This window comes from Phyllobates terribilis, unplaced genomic scaffold, assembly GCF_046119375.1.
Source record: "Phyllobates terribilis strain yellow unplaced genomic scaffold, ASM4611937v1 Scaffold_5__5_contigs__length_657084704, whole genome shotgun sequence".
NCBI classification, from domain to species: Eukaryota; Metazoa; Chordata; class Amphibia; order Anura; family Dendrobatidae; genus Phyllobates; species Phyllobates terribilis.
In genome coordinates this window covers 654,181,982-654,203,197 of record NW_027362765.1, presented here as the reverse complement: position 1 = coordinate 654,203,197, position 21,216 = coordinate 654,181,982, and the positions used below count along the sequence as shown (strand labels likewise).

Here is a 21,216-nt window from a genome sequence, read left to right as displayed (position 1 = left end):
GTCTCACACCTCCAGGGAATTTAGGGTCTCTTTCACATTTTACTAAAAACTTCCATTTTGAGGTCCAGATGTTAAACTCATTCAACACTTTCCCAATCAATTTCACACTTTTAAAATAAACTGACAAAAAGGAAATAACCTCTGGTGCTGTTATGAAGGGTGAGAAGATTTTCACAACCACCATCTTTACCTCATCCAGGACGTGCTCGATGATCTGAATCCCTTTTAGACCAGGGCTATTTTCTACCGACTTAACTCTGGACAAAACATCTTTGAAAATACCTTCGCCAGTAAAGGTTACATCATAATCTCCACGTCGAGGATAATCCTGGATAGAAAGGATTTCGTTGGTTCTGACGTGGAGCAGTTTCTCAAGCACGTCCTGGACTACATATCCCAGATTCCGTATATCGGAACCACCAGCCGTAAATCGGACCCTTATGGTGTTCTTAAGCCTCGCATATAGAGGCACGAGGTTGGGGTCAACCTCCATGGTATGGCGCAACAAAATGCAAATTGCAACCGCCTGCAATCTGCGCCTTCAGAGCTTTGAGATAAAGCACCTGAAGGCTGGGGGATCGCTGCCCGTTACCCTAGGACTAATCCCTCTCCCTAATAGCAGCAGGCAGGTGAAGCCCACCGAAGTGGACGATCCTGCCAGGCCAAGGAGAGGGGTACCTGAGTGCCCTTCAACTGAAACCTCCTGCTGTGAAGCACTTGGTCTCAGCCAAAAGGCCGAGAAGCGATAACCAGAATTGGTTTCAAACTACGGAGCCACCCAAGGATCCTGAAAAGTCCATTTGTGGAGATGAGCTCCTGGACTCCCGTTAAGAAGACATGTTGTCAACCTCTAGATCCCTTACATGCCTGCACTTTTCGGCTTGCTGCTGCTGCAATCCACGCGTTTTAGATCTGCATAACTCCACCTCTTTAAACACAGCACCTTCACCCCCTGCTGTTCCCACCCGCCTCAACACCGTTGGAAGGGAAGAGAACCAATTAAGGCGGGGGGTGGGGTGGAACGAGCAGCTGTCTACCCTTAGCAGGAGGGCTCCTGATTACATACCTCTCCTGCTGCTGCTGCTGCTGCTGGCTGTCCAGCAGCAGACTGAAGGTGGCTGCTGCTGTGCACAGGTATATAAAGGCTCAGAGCCTATTATGACACGCGCAGCCAGCGTTCCATTGCCACATTCCATCTACTGCAGGCAGGATACCTGGCTGGCTGAATGTCGCTGAGAAGCTCACAGAGACCGCCATAAGCAACAGTTTAACAGAATGCCACAGACTAATCAACCAAACTTTTTGGGTTGGGTTCTCTTTTATAGTCTGCAGGCATTAAATGAAAGAAGTCAGTGTTCCAGCAGAAGGAGACAACGTTTCAGAAAAGGCATTGTAGCAAACCGAAAAAGAAATTTTAAGCGCAGCAGAGTAACCAGCGCACATACCTGTTAGCTCAGGTGAGTTTAAAAGGCTGCTGTTGATAACAAGGGCATTTGCTAAATAGATGGTGTGTATGCAACAATATACTGAAAGGTCAATTATATTGTGCAGCTTATCTCACCACCTGTAGTTATTTAGGTGAAAGCTCCAAAATGCTTGCCTAATATGTCTGTTTATCCAAAAGGAAGTAAAAAGGGAGAGCTAGAAAGATAGCATTGCATCACATTACATGGCAATGCAATGCACAGTTGCTGAAGTTGAACCAAAATGAGCTTGTAATCTGGCTTCTGCAACTTTGAACATGAAAAATCCAATGAGGAGAAGAAAAGCAAAGCCAAAGAGTCCATCCCAAAATCCGACAAACAAGCAAAATGAACAAAAAACATTGAATTCAATTCTTTCTGATTTTAGAAACTGCATTAAAGAAGGGGTGCACCGGTCCTGGAGATACTGCAATACCAGGTCAATGCGTGGAGTGGACAGAGCAAGCTCTTTTTCCATCTCCCTGTTCTAAAAATCCATTTAATATATGGTCCCCAGATAGGGGACGTATCAGATATTAAACTGATAAGAACAGATACTACACTTGATCTTAGCCAAAAGGCCGAGAAGCGATAACCAGAATTGGTTTCAAACTACGGAGCCACCCAAGGATCCTGAAAAGTCCATTTGTGGAGATGAGCTCCTGGACTCCCGTTAAGAAGACATGTTGTCAACCTCTAGATCCCTTACATGCCTGCACTTTTCGGCTTGCTGCTGCTGCAATCCACGCGTTTTAGATCTGCATAACTCCACCTCTTTAAACACAGCACCTTCACCCCCTGCTGTTCCCACCCGCCTCAACACCGTTGGAAGGGAGGAGAACCAATTAAGGCGGGGGGTGGGGTGGAACGAGCAGCTGTCTACCCTTAGCAGGAGGGCTCCTGATTACATACCTCTCCTGCTGCTGCTGCTGCTGGCTGTCCAGCAGCAGACTGAAGGTGGCTGCTGCTGTGCACAGGTATATAAAGGCTCAGAGCCTATTATGACACGCGCAGCCAGCGTTCCATTGCCACATTCCATCTACTGCAGGCAGGATACCTGGCTGGCTGAATGTCGCTGAGAAGCTCACAGAGACCGCCATAAGCAACAGTTTAACAGAATTCCACAGACTAATCAACCAAACTTTTTGGGTTGGGTTCTCTTTTATAGTCTGCGGGCATTAAATGAAAGAAGTCAGTGTTCCAGCAGAAGGAGACAACGTTTCAGAAAAGGCATTGTAGCAAACCAAAAAAGAAATTTTAAGCGCAGCAGAGTAACCAGCGCACATACCTGTTAGCTCAGGTGAGTTTAAAAGGCTGCTGTTGATAACAAGGGCATTTGCTAAATAGATGGTGTGTGTGCAACAATATACTGAAAGGTCAATTATATTGTGCAGCTTATCTCACCACCTGTAGTTATTTAGGTGAAAGCTCCAAAATGCTTGCCTAATATGTCTGTTTATCCAAAAGGAAGTAAAAAGGGAGAGCTAGAAAGATAGCATTGCATCACATTACATGGCAATGCAATGCACAGTTGCTGAAGTTGAACCAAAATGAGCTTGTAATCTGGCTTCTGCAACTTTGAACATGAAAAATCCAATGAGGAGAAGAAAAGCAAAGCCAAAGAGTCCATCCCAAAATCCGACAAACAAGCAAAATGAACAAAAAACATTGAATTCAATTCTTTCTGATTTTAGAAACTGCATTAAAGAAGGGGTGCACCGGTCCTGGAGATACTGCAATACCAGGTCAATGCGTGGAGTGGACAGAGCAAGCTCTTTTTCCATCTCCCTGTTCTAAAAATCCATTTAATATATGGTCCCCAGATAGGGGACGTATCAGATATTAAACTGATAAGAACAGATTTTGCGTTTATATTTAAAATATCGTAGTCTTTATCTTTTCTTCAGAGCTTTAAAATAACATCTTCCATAGGTGATAGTTCCATATACTCAGGGCTCTTTTCTTTCCAAGCTTCTTCATATCCATTAGGTAGTACATATAAATTTCACTTAATGCCAGTCTTATACAATCCTTGACTTCTATATAGTCTCTTTTAAACAACAATATGTTTCTGGTCTTCCATAGAGCACTTTTAACACAACTCAAAGTGCACCATAAAACTCTCTCTTTTTCTTTCGTCATGTTTGGTAAAATCCCATATAAAACCACTTCATGGCTTAAAAAATTAAGACCAGATAAAAATTTTAAAAGCTCACCACAGTCTTTCCACACTTGCTGTGCAAAATCACAATTCCAAATAAGGTGCATAGTAGTCTCATCATTATTGCACTGATGCCTCGGGCAGGTTTGTATAGTGCTAAGTCTTCTTTTATACTGGAAATCACGAGTCGGTAAACATTCCTGCACAATCATCCAAGCTAAGTCTTTATGTTGATTCATCAGGTAAGGTGCATTTGTTAAATTCCATATTTTAGTGACTCTGCTATATGAATAATGGCTTATGGGCGTCAAAGTTTCTTTCTTTTTTAATTGCTGCAGCAGCTTCCTTGCATTCTTCAATGTCTCCATCTCAAAAGAATCTAGGCCATATAATCTGATAACTTTCTCCAGGATGGCATATTGTTGTGGAGGGGATAACAACACTGGGCTTGTTAAAGAAATGGATATCCACTTTCGCCTCCTAAAAATGTGGCCAGCTGCATATCTTAAAAAATGTGCCCAAGGGCTTGAAGCAAACATATATTTAAAACAGAGGCTAAAAAACTTTGAGCATAAAAACAGTTTGACGTTGGGAACATCCTTACCACCAAGGTGGTGCATCTTGTACATTGTTTCTCTCTTCACCTTTTCGAACTTAGAGTTCCACACAAATTCAAACAGCATTCTCTGTAATCTTCTCGCTGTAAGGTCACTTGGGGGATAAACATAACTGAGATATAACATGACAGGAAGCAGAAGGGCCTTAATAATTAAAACTTTACCTTCGATTGTTAATTTTCTTAATTTCCAAAAGTCAATCTTCTTTTGTATTTTGTCCCTTACTCCATCCCAGCTCTTCATTCCATCATTCTGTCGATCAAAAATCACACCCAGAATTTTAATCTTCTCTGACTGCATCGGGAGATCAGGGATGGACACATCCGCCCAATTGCCACGGACAAAACAATCACATTTCTCAATGTTTAACTTAAAACCTGAGGCTTCACAAAAAAAATTGGTCGTTCTTATAGCTCTCCTGAGAGCGGCAGGTGATGAACAAAAAATAGTAATATCATCCATGTAGCCCATTACCTTCACATCTCTTCCATGTCCTCCAGGGATAGGGACACCTTTAATCACTTTATCCTCTCGTAGCATAGATAAAAGAGGCTCTATTGCACATATAAATAGCACTGGGGACAAAGGGCAGCCTTGCTTCACACCTGAATGCAAAAACACTTCATTAGACAAAAATCCATTGATTAAAATTTTACTAAAAGAGTTCTTATATAAAAGTGCCACTTGCTTGATAAAAATTTCAGGGAAGCCCATTTTTCTTAAAACCAACCATAAAAAACAATGAGAGACACGATCAAAAGCCTTTTGAAAATCCAACGATAAAATTGCTAAGTCTTGCTTCCTGGATTGCTGGTACCATATGACATCGCGGATGGTATTGAGATGCTCCGCAACTCCTCTTCCTGGCACCCCACATACCTGGTCTTCATAAATAACTTTGGATAAAACTTTTTTAAAACGGTTCACTAAAATTTTGGACATCAACTTGTAATCAACATTCAACAGTGTGATTGGTCTCCAGTTTGCCAGATGGGATTTGGCTCCTTTTTTAAAAATCAGGGAGACCAGACCACTTCTCCAAGATATAGGCAGGATATCACACTTAAAAGCTTCTTTGATTACTAAAAACAAGTCGGGTTTTAAAAAATTCCAAAATTCACGATAAAATTCAACAGGCAAACCGTCAGAACCAGGGGTTTTCCCATAGGAAAAACTTTTGATAGCAGCATCTACTTCCGACAAGGTGACTTCAGTGCATAACAATTCTTGGTCTTCGCGGCTCAGACTATTTTTTAATGAATTAAGGGCATCTTCAGTAAAAGACTGGTCTATAGTTTTCTCATTAAAAAGCTGCTGATAAAACTGGTGAGCTTGGTTGAGCATACCTTCAGTTGTAGTTTCACCCTCTAATTCTGTTATCATTTCCTTAGCAGCAACTACTTTTTTAAAAAAAAATCTTGAGCACTTTTCATTTTTCTCCATCACTTCAATTTTTGAGTTATAAATTATTTCCTTACCCTTCGACTCTATACTCTTTTTAATTTCTTTTTTTGTTGCTTCAATTAAATCGTCCATTTCAAGTCCCACATCTCTTAGTTGATAACAGGTCTGCAATTTAGTAATAAGCCTTTTATGCCAAGCGGACTTTTCTCTTGCATTGGCTATGCTGACCTTGATAAAAAAACTTTTTATCTTCATCTTGCTGTATTCCCACCATTCTAGCAGAGTTAAAAATTTTTGTTGTTTTGTTCTTAAATAATTAAAAAACGCTTTAAAATCTGTTCTTACCTTAGGATCTTGTAACAATGTTGTATTTAGCCTCCAAACTCCTCTTGCCTTGACAAGCCCAGGTAATTCTAACTCTGATAGCAACATCTTATGATCTGAAAAAATGTTTGGGATTAAGACAACAGATTTGACATTCACATATTGGGACATGAAAATAAAATCAATACGAGATTTAGAAGAAGAGTTCTCCCAAGTATAACCGGGATCATTACTACGGATCTCTTTCCAGGAGTCTCTAAGAAAAAAATCAGTTAACAAATCCTTTAGTTGTTTCTCTGTTTTGTCTTTTTTAGGAACGGTGGAACTCCCGCTTCTCCCTTCACCAGGCAAGACACAATTGAAATCCCCACAGAACATCAGAGGCGATGAACCAGGTAGGTAATATTGCACATCTTCAAACAACTGATGTCTCTCTTCCTTCACCGGAGAAGCATAAATGTTCAAAAGTCTAAAGTCCACACCTTTAAAACTAATATTTAAGAAAAGAGCACGTCCAGAAGAAATGTCCACAAAAGAGTTGATTTTAAAGTCATGCGACCTAAACAGCACTCCAATGCCAGAGGAACGATTTTCATTATCTCCGGACCAGATAGAGGGCCCATGAGGCCAATCTTTTCTTAAATCTGCATAATTCATATCAAAGTCAATGTTACATTCTTGCAAACAAAAGACATCACAGTCCACTGTTGACAGGTAGGAAAACAAAGCAGCCCTTCTTGTAGAGCCCCTTATACTCCTCACATTGAGCGAGGCTACTTTAATTGATGAGGTCATGATAGGATAGTTCAGGTCACACTACTGTCAGAATCAGACATAAAGCCCACCGATGTTAACGGGCTCTGCACTTCTGAGTCCGAAAAAGAAATGTTTATAGGGTCTGAAGGCCTTGGCTCCTCAGGAGGGGCAGCGGGAGCCATTGGCTTGTATTGCAGAAGACTTGGTTTTAATGGACACTTCTTGGAAGTCTCCCTGGCCACATTCTCATCAGACCTATCATCTGTTTTCCTTTTCCTACGAGTTTCCAGCTCCATTGCTTCTTCCTCTGAGCTAAATGTCCCGATTTCAGCAGAGGGACTCCCCTCCACCACCATATCACCCGGATCAGAATCAGCAGCCCAGTCCTTAGATGAAGCTTCCCTCCTCTCAGGACGGACAGGTTTCTCAGCTGGAGGTTTCTGCATAGACGTGGGCTTATGCGCAGCAGGAATAGGAGAACTGGCAGGTTTTCCCTGCGCAGCAGGCACTGAAGTGCTTGTGGACCCGCCTACAGGGGGTTGTGTTCGCACAGTAGATACAGGAGCACCGGTGGGACCCCCCTTAGCAGCAGGAGCAGGAGGGTTGGTTGGCTTCCTCTGTGCAGCAGGTGCAGACGTACCACCTGATGTACTAGCAGGCTTGGTCTGTGGAGCAGGTACTGGAGAGCTAGAAGACTGCCCCCGCGCTGTAGACGCACCCGCAGGAGCAGGAACAGCAGAGGGTTGCCTCTGCCCCCCGGGAGCAGATGGAGGCACACGGGCAGGTTGCTTTGCCAGCGTTTCAGCATAGGTTTCCGCCTTTTTCTTCAAAGGACACTCCCGGAAGGAGTGACCTGGGACCCGGCAGATGTTGCACACCATCTCATTGGTACAGTCCATTGTGGCATGTCCATGCTTGTAGCACTTCTTACAGATTGCCACCTCCTCCTTGCAGTTCTCATAAGTGTGACCGAAACACATGCATTTCCGGCAGAAGAGGGGCATGTCCGGGTAGAAGAGGCGCCCCCGCTCCCTACCGATCAGGAAACTTGACGGAGGATGACGCTGACCACCAATGCCATTTGGATCTTCACAAAATTTAACAAAAAATTTATGCTTTCCCGTCCAGAGGTTTTCCTCATTCATGACCTTGTGGGAATACCGCAGTTCTGGGAAATAGTTTTGAAGAAAGCAAATAATATTAACTAAGGGAACATGAGGGTTGCTCATCTGAACCACGAGCGGCTTCTCTCCACCGGAGTAAAGGATGACAAAGGTGAGTCCTTTAAGATCCTCATCTGAAAGGTGCAGGTGAATCTGGCGGAAGAGGTTCTGGCACGCATACTCCGACTCCAGAGTCAAAGTGAAGGAACCGGGGCGATCTTGAAGGGCCAGGATGTCTTCCCTCTTTACTCCTAGGATCTCCAGCAGCACTCTCCTCACGAAAAACTTCAAGGTCATCTTCTCCTTGGATGCATCGTCCACTTCGATCTTGAAAGAGTTCTTGATGCGAAGGTCACCAGCTCTGGCATAGCGCACTGCGGCCGCTACTGCTGATGCCATCTTCAAAAGGTAGATAGGGTCGATCGCCTTCTTGGTTTCTTTGCGTATCTGCCCCCTAAAGCAGCATGAGGCTTAAGACGGCTTTTACACCGCCGATGCCTCAAGGCCAAGGGCACGATTGGCTTAGAATCCTTCTGGCAAGATGTGGTATCTTAGCCAAAAGGCCGAGAAGCGATAACCAGAATTGGTTTCAAACTACGGAGCCACCCAAGGATCCTGAAAAGTCCATTTGTGGAGATGAGCTCCTGGACTCCCGTTAAGAAGACATGTTGTCAACCTCTAGATCCCTTACATGCCTGCACTTTTCGGCTTGCTGCTGCTGCAATCCACGCGTTTTAGATCTGCATAACTCCACCTCTTTAAACACAGCACCTTCACCCCCTGCTGTTCCCACCCGCCTCAACACCGTTGGAAGGGAGGAGAACCAATTAAGGCGGGGGGTGGGGTGGAACGAGCAGCTGTCTACCCTTAGCAGGAGGGCTCCTGATTACATACCTCTCCTGCTGCTGCTGCTGCTGGCTGTCCAGCAGCAGACTGAAGGTGGCTGCTGCTGTGCACAGGTATATAAAGGCTCAGAGCCTATTATGACACGCGCAGCCAGCGTTCCATTGCCACATTCCATCTACTGCAGGCAGGATACCTGGCTGGCTGAATGTCGCTGAGAAGCTCACAGAGACCGCCATAAGCAACAGTTTAACAGAATGCCACAGACTAATCAACCAAACTTTTTGGGTTGGGTTCTCTTTTATAGTCTGCGGGCATTAAATGAAAGAAGTCAGTGTTCCAGCAGAAGGAGACAACGTTTCAGAAAAGGCATTGTAGCAAACCAAAAAAGAAATTTTAAGCGCAGCAGAGTAACCAGCGCACATACCTGTTAGCTCAGGTGAGTTTAAAAGGCTGCTGTTGATAACAAGGGCATTTGCTAAATAGATGGTGTGTGTGCAACAATATACTGAAAGGTCAATTCTATTGTGCAGCTTATCTCACCACCTGTAGTTATTTAGGTGAAAGCTCCAAAATGCTTGCCTAATATGTCTGTTTATCCAAAAGGAAGTAAAAAGGGAGAGCTAGAAAGATAGCATTGCATCACATTACATGGCAATGCAATGCACAGTTGCTGAAGTTGAACCAAAATGAGCTTGTAATCTGGCTTCTGCAACTTTGAACATGAAAAATCCAATGAGGAGAAGAAAAGCAAAGCCAAAGAGTCCATCCCAAAATCCGACAAACAAGCAAAATGAACAAAAAACATTGAATTCAATTCTTTCTGATTTTAGAAACTGCATTAAAGAAGGGGTGCACCGGTCCTGGAGATACTGCAATACCAGGTCAATGCGTGGAGTGGACAGAGCAAGCTCTTTTTCCATCTCCCTGTTCTAAAAATCCATTTAATATATGGTCCCCAGATAGGGGACGTATCAGATATTAAACTGATAAGAACAGATACTACACTTGATCTTAGCCAAAAGGCCGAGAAGCGATAACCAGAATTGGTTTCAAACTACGGAGCCACCCAAGGATCCTGAAAAGTCCATTTGTGGAGATGAGCTCCTGGACTCCCGTTAAGAAGACATGTTGTCAACCTCTAGATCCCTTACATGCCTGCACTTTTCGGCTTGCTGCTGCTGCAATCCACGCGTTTTAGATCTGCATAACTCCACCTCTTTAAACACAGCACCTTCACCCCCTGCTGTTCCCACCCGCCTCAACACCGTTGGAAGGGAGGAGAACCAATTAAGGCGGGGGGTGGGGTGGAACGAGCAGCTGTCTACCCTTAGCAGGAGGGCTCCTGATTACATACCTCTCCTGCTGCTGCTGCTGCTGGCTGTCCAGCAGCAGACTGAAGGTGGCTGCTGCTGTGCACAGGTATATAAAGGCTCAGAGCCTATTATGACACGCGCAGCCAGCGTTCCATTGCCACATTCCATCTACTGCAGGCAGGATACCTGGCTGGCTGAATGTCGCTGAGAAGCTCACAGAGACCGCCATTAGCAACAGTTTAACAGAATGCCACAGACTAATCAACCAAACTTTTTGGGTTGGGTTCTCTTTTATAGTCTGCGGGCATTAAATGAAAGAAGTCAGTGTTCCAGCAGAAGGAGACAACGTTTCAGAAAAGGCATTGTAGCAAACCAAAAAAGAAATTTTAAGCGCAGCAGAGTAACCAGCGCACATACCTGTTAGCTCAGGTGAGTTTAAAAGGCTGCTGTTGATAACAAGGGCATTTGCTAAATAGATGGTGTGTGTGCAACAATATACTGAAAGGTCAATTATATTGTGCAGCTTATCTCACCACCTGTAGTTATTTAGGTGAAAGCTCCAAAATGCTTGCCTAATATGTCTGTTTATCCAAAAGGAAGTAAAAAGGGAGAGCTAGAAAGATAGCATTGCATCACATTACATGGCAATGCAATGCACAGTTGCTGAAGTTGAACCAAAATGAGCTTGTAATCTGGCTTCTGCAACTTTGAACATGAAAAATCCAATGAGGAGAAGAAAAGCAAAGCCAAAGAGTCCATCCCAAAATCCGACAAACAAGCAAAATGAACAAAAAACATTGAATTCAATTCTTTCTGATTTTAGAAACTGCATTAAAGAAGGGGTGCACCGGTCCTGGAGATACTGCAATACCAGGTCAATGCGTGGAGTGGACAGAGCAAGCTCTTTTTCCATCTCCCTGTTCTAAAAATCCATTTAATATATGGTCCCCAGATAGGGGACGTATCAGATATTAAACTGATAAGAACAGATACTACACTTGATCTTAGCCAAAAGGCCGAGAAGCGATAACCAGAATTGGTTTCAAACTACGGAGCCACCCAAGGATCCTGAAAAGTCCATTTGTGGAGATGAGCTCCTGGACTCCCGTTAAGAAGACATGTTGTCAACCTCTAGATCCCTTACATGCCTGCACTTTTCGGCTTGCTGCTGCTGCAATCCACGCGTTTTAGATCTGCATAACTCCACCTCTTTAAACACAGCACCTTCACCCCCTGCTGTTCCCACCCGCCTCAACACCGTTGGAAGGGAGGAGAACCAATTAAGGCGGGGGGTGGGGTGGAACGAGCAGCTGTCTACCCTTAGCAGGCATGTAAGGGATCTAGAGGTTGACAACATGTCTTCTTAACGGGAGTCCAGGAGCTCATCTCCACAAATGGACTTTTCAGGATCCTTGGGTGGCTCCGTAGTTTGAAACCAATTCTGGTTATCGCTTCTCGGCCTTTTGGCTAAGATCAAGTGTAGTATCTGTTCTTATCAGTTTAATATCTGATACGTCCCCTATCTGGGGACCATATATTAAATGGATTTTTAGAAAAGGGAGATGGAAAAAGAGCTTGCTCTGTCCACTCCACGCATTGACCTGGTATTGCAGTATCTCCAGGACCGGTGCACCCCTTCTTTAATGCAGTTTCTAAAATCAGAAAGAATTGAATTCAATGTTTTTTGTTCATTTTGCTTGTTTGTCGGATTTTGGGATGGACTCTTTGGCTTTGCTTTTCTTCTCCTCATTGGATTTTTCATGTTCAAAGTTGCAGAAGCCAGATTACAAGCTCATTTTGGTTCAACTTCAGCAACTGTGCATTGCATTGCCATGTAATGTGATGCAATGCTATCTTTCTAGCTCTCCCTTTTTACTTCCTTTTGGATAAACAGACATATTAGGCAAGCATTTTGGAGCTTTCACCTAAATAACTACAGGTGGTGAGATAAGCTGCACAATATAATTGACCTTTCAGTATATTGTTGCACACACACCATCTATTTAGCAAATGCCCTTGTTATCAACAGCAGCCTTTTAAACTCACCTGAGCTAACAGGTATGTGCGCTGGTTACTCTGCTGCGCTTAAAATTTCTTTTTTGGTTTGCTACAATGCCTTTTCTGAAACGTTGTCTCCTTCTGCTGGAACACTGACTTCTTTCATTTAATGCCTGCAGACTATAAAAGAGAACCCAACCCAAAAAGTTTGGTTGATTAGTCTGTGGCATTCTGTTAAACTGTTGCTTATGGCGGTCTCTGTGAGCTTCTCAGCGACATTCAGCCAGCCAGGTATCCTGCCTGCAGTAGATGGAATGTGGCAATGGAACGCTGGCTGCGCGTGTCATAATAGGCTCTGAGCCTTTATATACCTGTGCACAGCAGCAGCCACCTTCAGTCTGCTGCTGGACAGCCAGCAGCAGCAGCAGCAGGAGAGGTATGTAATCAGGAGCCCTCCTGCTAAGGGTAGACAGCTGCTCGTTCCACCCCACCCCCCGCCTTAATTGGTTCTCCTCCCTTCCAACGGTGTTGAGGCGGGTGGGAACAGCAGGGGGTGAAGGTGCTGTGTTTAAAGAGGTGGAGTTATGCAGATCTAAAACGCGTGGATTGCAGCAGCAGCAAGCCGAAAAGTGCAGGCATGTAAGGGATCTAGAGGTTGACAACATGTCTTCTTAACGGGAGTCCAGGAGCTCATCTCCACAAATGGACTTTTCAGGATCCTTGGGTGGCTCCGTAGTTTGAAACCAATTCTGGTTATCGCTTCTCGGCCTTTTGGCTAAGATCAAGTGTAGTATCTGTTCTTATCAGTTTAATATCTGATACGTCCCCTATCTGGGGACCATATATTAAATGGATTTTTAGAACAGGGAGATGGAAAAAGAGCTTGCTCTGTCCACTCCACGCATTGACCTGGTATTGCAGTATCTCCAGGACCGGTGCACCCCTTCTTTAATGCAGTTTCTAAAATCAGAAAGAATTGAATTCAATGTTTTTTGTTCATTTTGCTTGTTTGTCGGATTTTGGGATGGACTCTTTGGCTTTGCTTTTCTTCTCCTCATTGGATTTTTCATGTTCAAAGTTGCAGAAGCCAGATTACAAGCTCATTTTGGTTCAACTTCAGCAACTGTGCATTGCATTGCCATGTAATGTGATGCAATGCTATCTTTCTAGCTCTCCCTTTTTACTTCCTTTTGGATAAACAGACATATTAGGCAAGCATTTTGGAGCTTTCACCTAAATAACTACAGGTGGTGAGATAAGCTGCACAATATAATTGACCTTTCAGTATATTGTTGCACACACACCATCTATTTAGCAAATGCCCTTGTTATCAACAGCAGCCTTTTAAACTCACCTGAGCTAACAGGTATGTGCGCTGGTTACTCTGCTGCGCTTAAAATTTCTTTTTTGGTTTGCTACAATGCCTTTTCTGAAACGTTGTCTCCTTCTGCTGGAACACTGACTTCTTTCATTTAATGCCTGCAGACTATAAAAGAGAACCCAACCCAAAAAGTTTGGTTGATTAGTCTGTGGCATTCTGTTAAACTGTTGCTTATGGCGGTCTCTGTGAGCTTCTCAGCGACATTCAGCCAGCCAGGTATCCTGCCTGCAGTAGATGGAATGTGGCAATGGAACGCTGGCTGCGCGTGTCATAATAGGCTCTGAGCCTTTATATATCTGTGCACAGCAGCAGCCACCTTCAGTCTGCTGCTGGACAGCCAGCAGCAGCAGCAGCAGGAGAGGTATGTAATCAGGAGCCCTCCTGCTAAGGGTAGACAGCTGCTCGTTCCACCCCACCCCCCGCCTTAATTGGTTCTCCTCCCTTCCAACGGTGTTGAGGCGGGTGGGAACAGCAGGGGGTGAAGGTGCTGTGTTTAAAGAGGTGGAGTTATGCAGATCTAAAACGCGTGGATTGCAGCAGCAGCAAGCCGAAAAGTGCAGGCATGTAAGGGATCTAGAGGTTGACAACATGTCTTCTTAACGGGAGTCCAGGAGCTCATCTCCACAAATGGACTTTTCAGGATCCTTGGGTGGCTCCGTAGTTTGAAACCAATTCTGGTTATCGCTTCTCGGCCTTTTGGCTAAGATCAAGTGTAGTATCTGTTCTTATCAGTTTAATATCTGATACGTCCCCTATCTGGGGACCATATATTAAATGGATTTTTAGAACAGGGAGATGGAAAAAGAGCTTGCTCTGTCCACTCCACGCATTGACCTGGTATTGCAGTATCTCCAGGACCGGTGCACCCCTTCTTTAATGCAGTTTCTAAAATCAGAAAGAATTGAATTCAATGTTTTTTGTTCATTTTGCTTGTTTGTCGGATTTTGGGATGGACTCTTTGGCTTTGCTTTTCTTCTCCTCATTGGATTTTTCATGTTCAAAGTTGCAGAAGCCAGATTACAAGCTCATTTTGGTTCAACTTCAGCAACTGTGCATTGCATTGCCATGTAATGTGATGCAATGCTATCTTTCTAGCTCTCCCTTTTTACTTCCTTTTGGATAAACAGACATATTAGGCAAGCATTTTGGAGCTTTCACCTAAATAACTACAGGTGGTGAGATAAGCTGCACAATATAATTGACCTTTCAGTATATTGTTGCACACACACCATCTATTTAGCAAATGCCCTTGTTATCAACAGCAGCCTTTTAAACTCACCTGAGCTAACAGGTATGTGCGCTGGTTACTCTGCTGCGCTTAAAATTTCTTTTTTGGTTTGCTACAATGCCTTTTCTGAAACGTTGTCTCCTTCTGCTGGAACACTGACTTCTTTCATTTAATGCCTGCAGACTATAAAAGAGAACCCAACCCAAAAAGTTTGGTTGATTAGTCTGTGGCATTCTGTTAAACTGTTGCTTATGGCGGTCTCTGTGAGCTTCTCAGCGACATTCAGCCAGCCAGGTATCCTGCCTGCAGTAGATGGAATGTGGCAATGGAACGCTGGCTGCGCGTGTCATAATAGGCTCTGAGCCTTTATATACCTGTGCACAGCAGCAGCCACCTTCAGTCTGCTGCTGGACAGCCAGCAGCAGCAGCAGCAGGAGAGGTATGTAATCAGGAGCCCTCCTGCTAAGGGTAGACAGCTGCTCGTTCCACCCCACCCCCCGCCTTAATTGGTTCTCCTCCCTTCCAACGGTGTTGAGGCGGGTGGGAACAGCAGGGGGTGAAGGTGCTGTGTTTAAAGAGGTGGAGTTATGCAGATCTAAAACGCGTGGATTGCAGCAGCAGCAAGCCGAAAAGTGCAGGCATGTAAGGGATCTAGAGGTTGACAACATGTCTTCTTAACGGGAGTCCAGGAGCTCATCTCCACAAATGGACTTTTCAGGATCCTTGGGTGGCTCCGTAGTTTGAAACCAATTCTGGTTATCGCTTCTCGGCCTTTTGGCTAAGATCAAGTGTAGTATCTGTTCTTATCAGTTTAATATCTGATACGTCCCCTATCTGGGGACCATATATTAAATGGATTTTTAGAACAGGGAGATGGAAAAAGAGCTTGCTCTGTCCACTCCACGCATTGACCTGGTATTGCAGTATCTCCAGGACCGGTGCACCCCTTCTTTAATGCAGTTTCTAAAATCAGAAAGAATTGAATTCAATGTTTTTTGTTCATTTTGCTTGTTTGTCGGATTTTGGGATGGACTCTTTGGCTTTGCTTTTCTTCTCCTCATTGGATTTTTCATGTTCAAAGTTGCAGAAGCCAGATTACAAGCTCATTTTGGTTCAACTTCAGCAACTGTGCATTGCATTGCCATGTAATGTGATGCAATGCTATCTTTCTAGCTCTCCCTTTTTACTTCCTTTTCGATAAACAGACATATTAGGCAAGCATTTTGGAGCTTTCACCTAAATAACTACAGGTGGTGAGATAAGCTGCACAATATAATTGACCTTTCAGTATATTGTTGCACACACACCATCTATTTAGCAAATGCCCTTGTTATCAACAGCAGCCTTTTAAACTCACCTGAGCTAACAGGTATGTGCGCTGGTTACTCTGCTGCGCTTAAAATTTCTTTTTTGGTTTGCTACAATGCCTTTTCTGAAACGTTGTCTCCTTCTGCTGGAACACTGACTTCTTTCATTTAATGCCTGCAGACTATAAAAGAGAACCCAACCCAAAAAGTTTGGTTGATTAGTCTGTGGCATTCTGTTAAACTGTTGCTTATGGCGGTCTCTGTGAGCTTCTCAGCGACATTCAGCCAGCCAGGTATCCTGCCTGCAGTAGATGGAATGTGGCAATGGAACGCTGGCTGCGCGTGTCATAATAGGCTCTGAGCCTTTATATACCTGTGCACAGCAGCAGCCACCTTCAGTCTGCTGCTGGACAGCCAGCAGCAGCAGCAGCAGGAGAGGTATGTAATCAGGAGCCCTCCTGCTAAGGGTAGACAGCTGCTCGTTCCACCCCACCCCCCGCCTTAATTGGTTCTCCTCCCTTCCAACGGTGTTGAGGCGGGTGGGAACAGCAGGGGGTGAAGGTGCTGTGTTTAAAGAGGTGGAGTTATGCAGATCTAAAACGCGTGGATTGCAGCAGCAGCAAGCCGAAAAGTGCAGGCATGTAAGGGATCTAGAGGTTGACAACATGTCTTCTTAACGGGAGTCCAGGAGCTCATCTCCACAAATGGACTTTTCAGGATCCTTGGGTGGCTCCGTAGTTTGAAACCAATTCTGGTTATCGCTTCTCGGCCTTTTGGCTAAGATCAAGTGTAGAATCTGTTCTTATCAGTTTAATATCTGATACGTCCCCTATCTGGGGACCATATATTAAATGGATTTTTAGAACAGGGAGATAGAAAAAGAGCTTGCTCTGTCCACTCCACGCATTGACCTGGTATTGCAGTATCTCCAGGACCGGTGCACCCCTTCTTTAATGCAGTTTCTAAAATCAGAAAGAATTGAATTCAATGTTTTTTGTTCATTTTGCTTGTTTGTCGGATTTTGGGATGGACTCTTTGGCTTTGCTTTTCTTCTCCTCATTGGATTTTTCATGTTCAAAGTTGCAGAAGCCAGATTACAAGCTCATTTTGGTTCAACTTCAGCAACTGTGCATTGCATTGCCATGTAATGTGATGCAATGCTATCTTTCTAGCTCTCCCTTTTTACTTCCTTTTGGATAAACAGACATATTAGGCAAGCATTTTGGAGCTTTCACCTAAATAACTACAGGTGGTGAGATAAGCTGCACAATATAATTGACCTTTCAGTATATTGTTGCACACACACCATCTATTTAGCAAATGCCCTTATTATCAACAGCAGCCTTTTAAACTCACCTGAGCTAACAGGTATGTGCGCTGGTTACTCTGCTGCGCTTAAAATTTCTTTTTTGGTTTGCTACAATGCCTTTTCTGAAACGTTGTCTCCTTCTGCTGGAACACTGACTTCTTTCATTTAATGCCTGCAGACTATAAAAGAGAACCCAACCCAAAAAGTTTGGTTGATTAGTCTGTGGCATTCTGTTAAACTGTTGCTTATGGCGGTCTCTGTGAGCTTCTCAGCGACATTCAGCCAGCCAGGTATCCTGCCTGCAGTAGATGGAATGTGTCAATGGAACGCTGGCTGCGCGTGTCATAATAGGCTCTGAGCCTTTATATACCTGTGCACAGCAGCAGCCACCTTCAGTCTGCTGCTGGACAGCCAGCAGCAGCAGCAGCAGCAGGAGAGGTATGTAATCAGGAGCCCTCCTGCTAAGGGTAGACAGCTGCTCCTTCCACCCCTCCCGCCGCCTTAATTGGTTCTCCTCCCTTCCAACGGTGTTGAGGCGGGTGGGAACAGCAGGGGGTGAAGGTGCTGTGTTTAAAGAGGTGGAGTTATGCAGATCTAAAACGCGTGGATTGCAGCAGCAGCAAGCCGAAAAGTGCAGGCATGTAAGGGATCTAGAGGTTGACAACATGTCTTCTTAACGGGAGTCCAGGAGCTCATCTCCACAAATGGACTTTTCAGGATCCTTGGGTGGCTCCGTAGTTTGAAACCAATTCTGGTTATCGCTTCTCGGCCTTTTGGCTAAGATCAAGTGTAGTATCTGTTCTTATCAGTTTAATATCTGATACGTCCCCTATCTGGGGACCATATATTAAATGGATTTTTAGAACAGGGAGATGGAAAAAGAGCTTGCTCTGTCCACTCCACGCATTGACCTGGTATTGCAGTATCTCCAGGACCGGTGCACCCCTTCTTTAATGCAGTTTCTAAAATCAGAAAGAATTGAATTCAATGTTTTTTGTTCATTTTGCTTGTTTGTCGGATTTTGGGATGGACTCTTTGGCTTTGCTTTTCTTCTCCTCATTGGATTTTTCATGTTCAAAGTTGCAGAAGCCAGATTACAAGCTCATTTTGGTTCAACTTCAGCAACTGTGCATTGCATTGCCATGTAATGTGATGCAATGCTATCTTTCTAGCTCTCCCTTTTTACTTCCTTTTGGATAAACAGACATATTAGGCAAGCATTTTGGAGCTTTCACCTAAATAACTACAGGTGGTGAGATAAGCTGCACAATATAATTGACCTTTCAGTATATTGTTGCACACACACCATCTATTTAGCAAATGCCCTTGTTATCAACAGCAGCCTTTTAAACTCACCTGAGCTAACAGGTATGTGCGCTGGTTACTCTGCTGCGCTTAAAATTTCTTTTTTGGTTTGCTACAATGCCTTTTCTGAAACGTTGTCTCCTTCTGCTGGAACACTGACTTCTTTCATTTAATGCCTGCAGACTATAAAAGAGAGCCCAACCCAAAAAGTTTGGTTGATTAGTCTGTGGCATTCTGTTAAACTGTTGCTTATGGCGGTCTCTGTGAGCTTCTCAGCGACATTCAGCCAGCCAGGTATCCTGCCTGCAGTAGATGGAATGTGGCAATGGAACGCTGGCTGCGCGTGTCATAATAGGCTCTGAGCCTTTATATACCTGTGCACAGCAGCAGCCACCTTCAGTCTGCTGCTGGACAGCCAGCAGCAGCAGCAGCAGCAGGAGAGGTATGTAATCAGGAGCCCTCCTGCTAAGGGTAGACAGCTGCTCGTTCCACCCCACCCCCCGCCTTAATTGGTTCTCCTCCCTTCCAACGGTGTTGAGGCGGGTGGGAACAGCAGGGGGTGAAGGTGCTGTGTTTAAAGAGGTGGAGTTATGCAGATCTAAAACGCGTGGATAGCAGCAGCAGCAAGCCGAAAAGTGCAGGCATGTAAGGGATCTAGAGGTTGACAACATGTCTTCTTAACGGGAGTCCAGGAGCTCATCTCCACAAATGGACTTTTCAGGATCCTTGGGTGGCTCCGTAGTTTGAAACCAATTCTGGTTATCGCTTCTCGGCCTTTTGGCTAAGATCAAGTGTAGTATCTGTTCTTATCAGTTTAATATCTGATACGTCCCCTATCTGGGGACCATATATTAAATGGATTTTTAGAACAGGGAGATGGAAAAAGAGCTTGCTCTGTCCACCTCACGCATTGACCTGGTATTGCAGTATCTCCAGGACCGGTGCACCCCTTCTTTAATGCAGTTTCTAAAATCAGAAAGAATTGAATTCAATGTTTTTTGTTCATTTTGCTTGTTTGTTGGATTTTGGGATGGACTCTTTGGCTTTGCTTTTCTTCTCCTCATTGGATTTTTCATGTTCAAAGTTGCAGAAGCCAGATTACAAGCTCATTTTGGTTCAACTTCAGCAACTGTGCATTGCATTGCCATGTAATGTGATGCAATGCTATCTTTCTAGCTCTCCCTTTCTACTTCCTTTTGGATAAACAGACATATTAGGCAAGCATTTTGGAGCTTTCACCTAAATAACTACAGGTGGTGAGATAAGCTGCACAATATAATTGACCTTTCAGTATATTGTTGCACACACACCATCTACTTAGCAAATGCCCTTGTTATCAACAGCAGCCTTTTAAACTCACCTGAGCTAAAAGGTATGTGCGCTGGTTACTCTGCTGCGCTTAAAATTTCTTTTTTGGTTTGCTACAATGCCTTTTCTGAAACGTTGTCTCCTTCTGCTGGAACACTGACTTCTTTCATTTAATGCCTGCAGACTATAAAAGAGAACCCAACCCAAAAAGTTTGGTTGATTAGTCTGTGGCATTCTGTTAAACTGTTGCTTATGGCGGTCTCTGTGAGCTTCTCAGCGACATTCAGCCAGCCAGGTATCCTGCCTGCAGTAGATGGAATGTGGCAATGGAACGCTGGCTGCGCGTGTCATAATAGGCTCTGAGCCTTTATATACCTGTGCACAGCAGCAGCCACCTTCAGTCTGCTGCTGGACAGCCAGCAGCAGCAGCAGCAGCAGGAGAGGTATGTAATCAGGAGCCCTCCTGCTAAGGGTAGACAGCTGCTCGTTCCACCCCACCCCCCGCCTTAATTGGTTCTCCTCCCTTCCAACGGTGTTGAGGCGGGTGGGAACAGCAGGGGGTGAAGGTGCTGTGTTTAAAGAGGTGGAGTTATGCAGATCTAAAACGCGTGGATTGCAGCAGCAGCAAGCCGAAAAGTGCAGGCATGTAAGGGATCTAGAGGTTGACAACATGTCTTCTTAACGGGAGTCCAGGAGCTCATCTCCACAAATGGACTTTTCAGGATCCTTGGGTGGCTCCGTAGTTTGAAACCAATTCTGGTTATCGCTTCTCGGCCTTTTGGCTAAGATCAAGTGCAGTGATCTAGCGGTTGCTGCATTGGTCTTGACTGGGAGGTGCTTGGGGTACCCGGCTCCTTGGCCTGGGGGGATCGCTACACTCTTCGGTGAAGCTAAACCCCCCTGCTGCTATTAGGGAGTCGGATTAGTCCCTGGGCAACGAGAGGCGATCACCTTGTCACCACACATAGCTGTGGGGGGCAACTGTCGCCACACATAGCTGTGGTGGCAACATTTGGAGGATTAAAAGGAAAAACGGAAGGAAAACGGATTGTTGAGATGGAGTTTTGGAAAAAGAAGAGATGCTTACGTTTTTTTGTGAAACGGGAGACGGAAGCAACTTTTTTGGAAGAAAAATGGATTCTGGAAATTTTGAGGAAACATGAAGTTTTGGAGAAGGATATCTACTGTATGCAAGAAATAAAGCAAGGTAAAGTTTGTGATGTGACTCTAGTTTCTGAGGAAAAGTGCATTCATTTTTTCAAATGCTGGAGTGAAGAGGATTCTGGGAAAATTGGAGTAAGTGCATCATTCATGGGGAAACCGAAGAGTGTGA

At 44.4% G+C, this 21,216-nt stretch overlaps 10 non-coding genes and 1 pseudogene across 10 annotated transcripts; 7 read left to right on the top strand and 4 right to left on the bottom strand.

The window, feature by feature from the left end:
- Nucleotides 1-1,865: 1,865 nt before the first annotated feature.
- Nucleotides 1,866-2,056, bottom strand: LOC141275454 (U2 spliceosomal RNA). Its single transcript, XR_012323693.1, has one exon. It is a non-coding gene; the product is annotated as a U2 spliceosomal RNA (small nuclear RNA).
- Nucleotides 2,057-3,171: 1,115 nt separating this feature from the next.
- On the bottom strand, nt 3,172-3,347 carry LOC141150348 (U2 spliceosomal RNA; annotated as a pseudogene).
- Nucleotides 3,348-9,578: 6,231 nt separating this feature from the next.
- Nucleotides 9,579-9,769, bottom strand: LOC141275453 (U2 spliceosomal RNA). The gene has a single exon (XR_012323692.1). It is a non-coding gene; the product is annotated as a U2 spliceosomal RNA (small nuclear RNA).
- Nucleotides 9,770-10,884: 1,115 nt separating this feature from the next.
- LOC141275452 (U2 spliceosomal RNA) lies at nt 10,885-11,075 on the bottom strand. The gene has a single exon (XR_012323691.1). It is a non-coding gene; the product is annotated as a U2 spliceosomal RNA (small nuclear RNA).
- Nucleotides 11,076-11,494: 419 nt separating this feature from the next.
- Nucleotides 11,495-11,685, top strand: LOC141149408 (U2 spliceosomal RNA). The gene has a single exon (XR_012245707.1). It is a non-coding gene; the product is annotated as a U2 spliceosomal RNA (small nuclear RNA).
- Nucleotides 11,686-12,800: 1,115 nt separating this feature from the next.
- LOC141275449 (U2 spliceosomal RNA) lies at nt 12,801-12,991 on the top strand. The gene has a single exon (XR_012323689.1). It is a non-coding gene; the product is annotated as a U2 spliceosomal RNA (small nuclear RNA).
- A 1,115-nt stretch (nt 12,992-14,106) lies between these two features.
- On the top strand, nt 14,107-14,297 carry LOC141275448 (U2 spliceosomal RNA). The gene has a single exon (XR_012323688.1). It is a non-coding gene; the product is annotated as a U2 spliceosomal RNA (small nuclear RNA).
- A 1,115-nt stretch (nt 14,298-15,412) lies between these two features.
- On the top strand, nt 15,413-15,603 carry LOC141275447 (U2 spliceosomal RNA). Its single transcript, XR_012323687.1, has one exon. It is a non-coding gene; the product is annotated as a U2 spliceosomal RNA (small nuclear RNA).
- A 1,115-nt stretch (nt 15,604-16,718) lies between these two features.
- On the top strand, nt 16,719-16,909 carry LOC141150007 (U2 spliceosomal RNA). The gene has a single exon (XR_012246281.1). It is a non-coding gene; the product is annotated as a U2 spliceosomal RNA (small nuclear RNA).
- Nucleotides 16,910-18,027: 1,118 nt separating this feature from the next.
- LOC141275446 (U2 spliceosomal RNA) lies at nt 18,028-18,218 on the top strand. Its single transcript, XR_012323686.1, has one exon. It is a non-coding gene; the product is annotated as a U2 spliceosomal RNA (small nuclear RNA).
- A 1,118-nt stretch (nt 18,219-19,336) lies between these two features.
- Nucleotides 19,337-19,527, top strand: LOC141149858 (U2 spliceosomal RNA). The gene has a single exon (XR_012246140.1). It is a non-coding gene; the product is annotated as a U2 spliceosomal RNA (small nuclear RNA).
- Nucleotides 19,528-21,216: the final 1,689 nt, after the last annotated feature.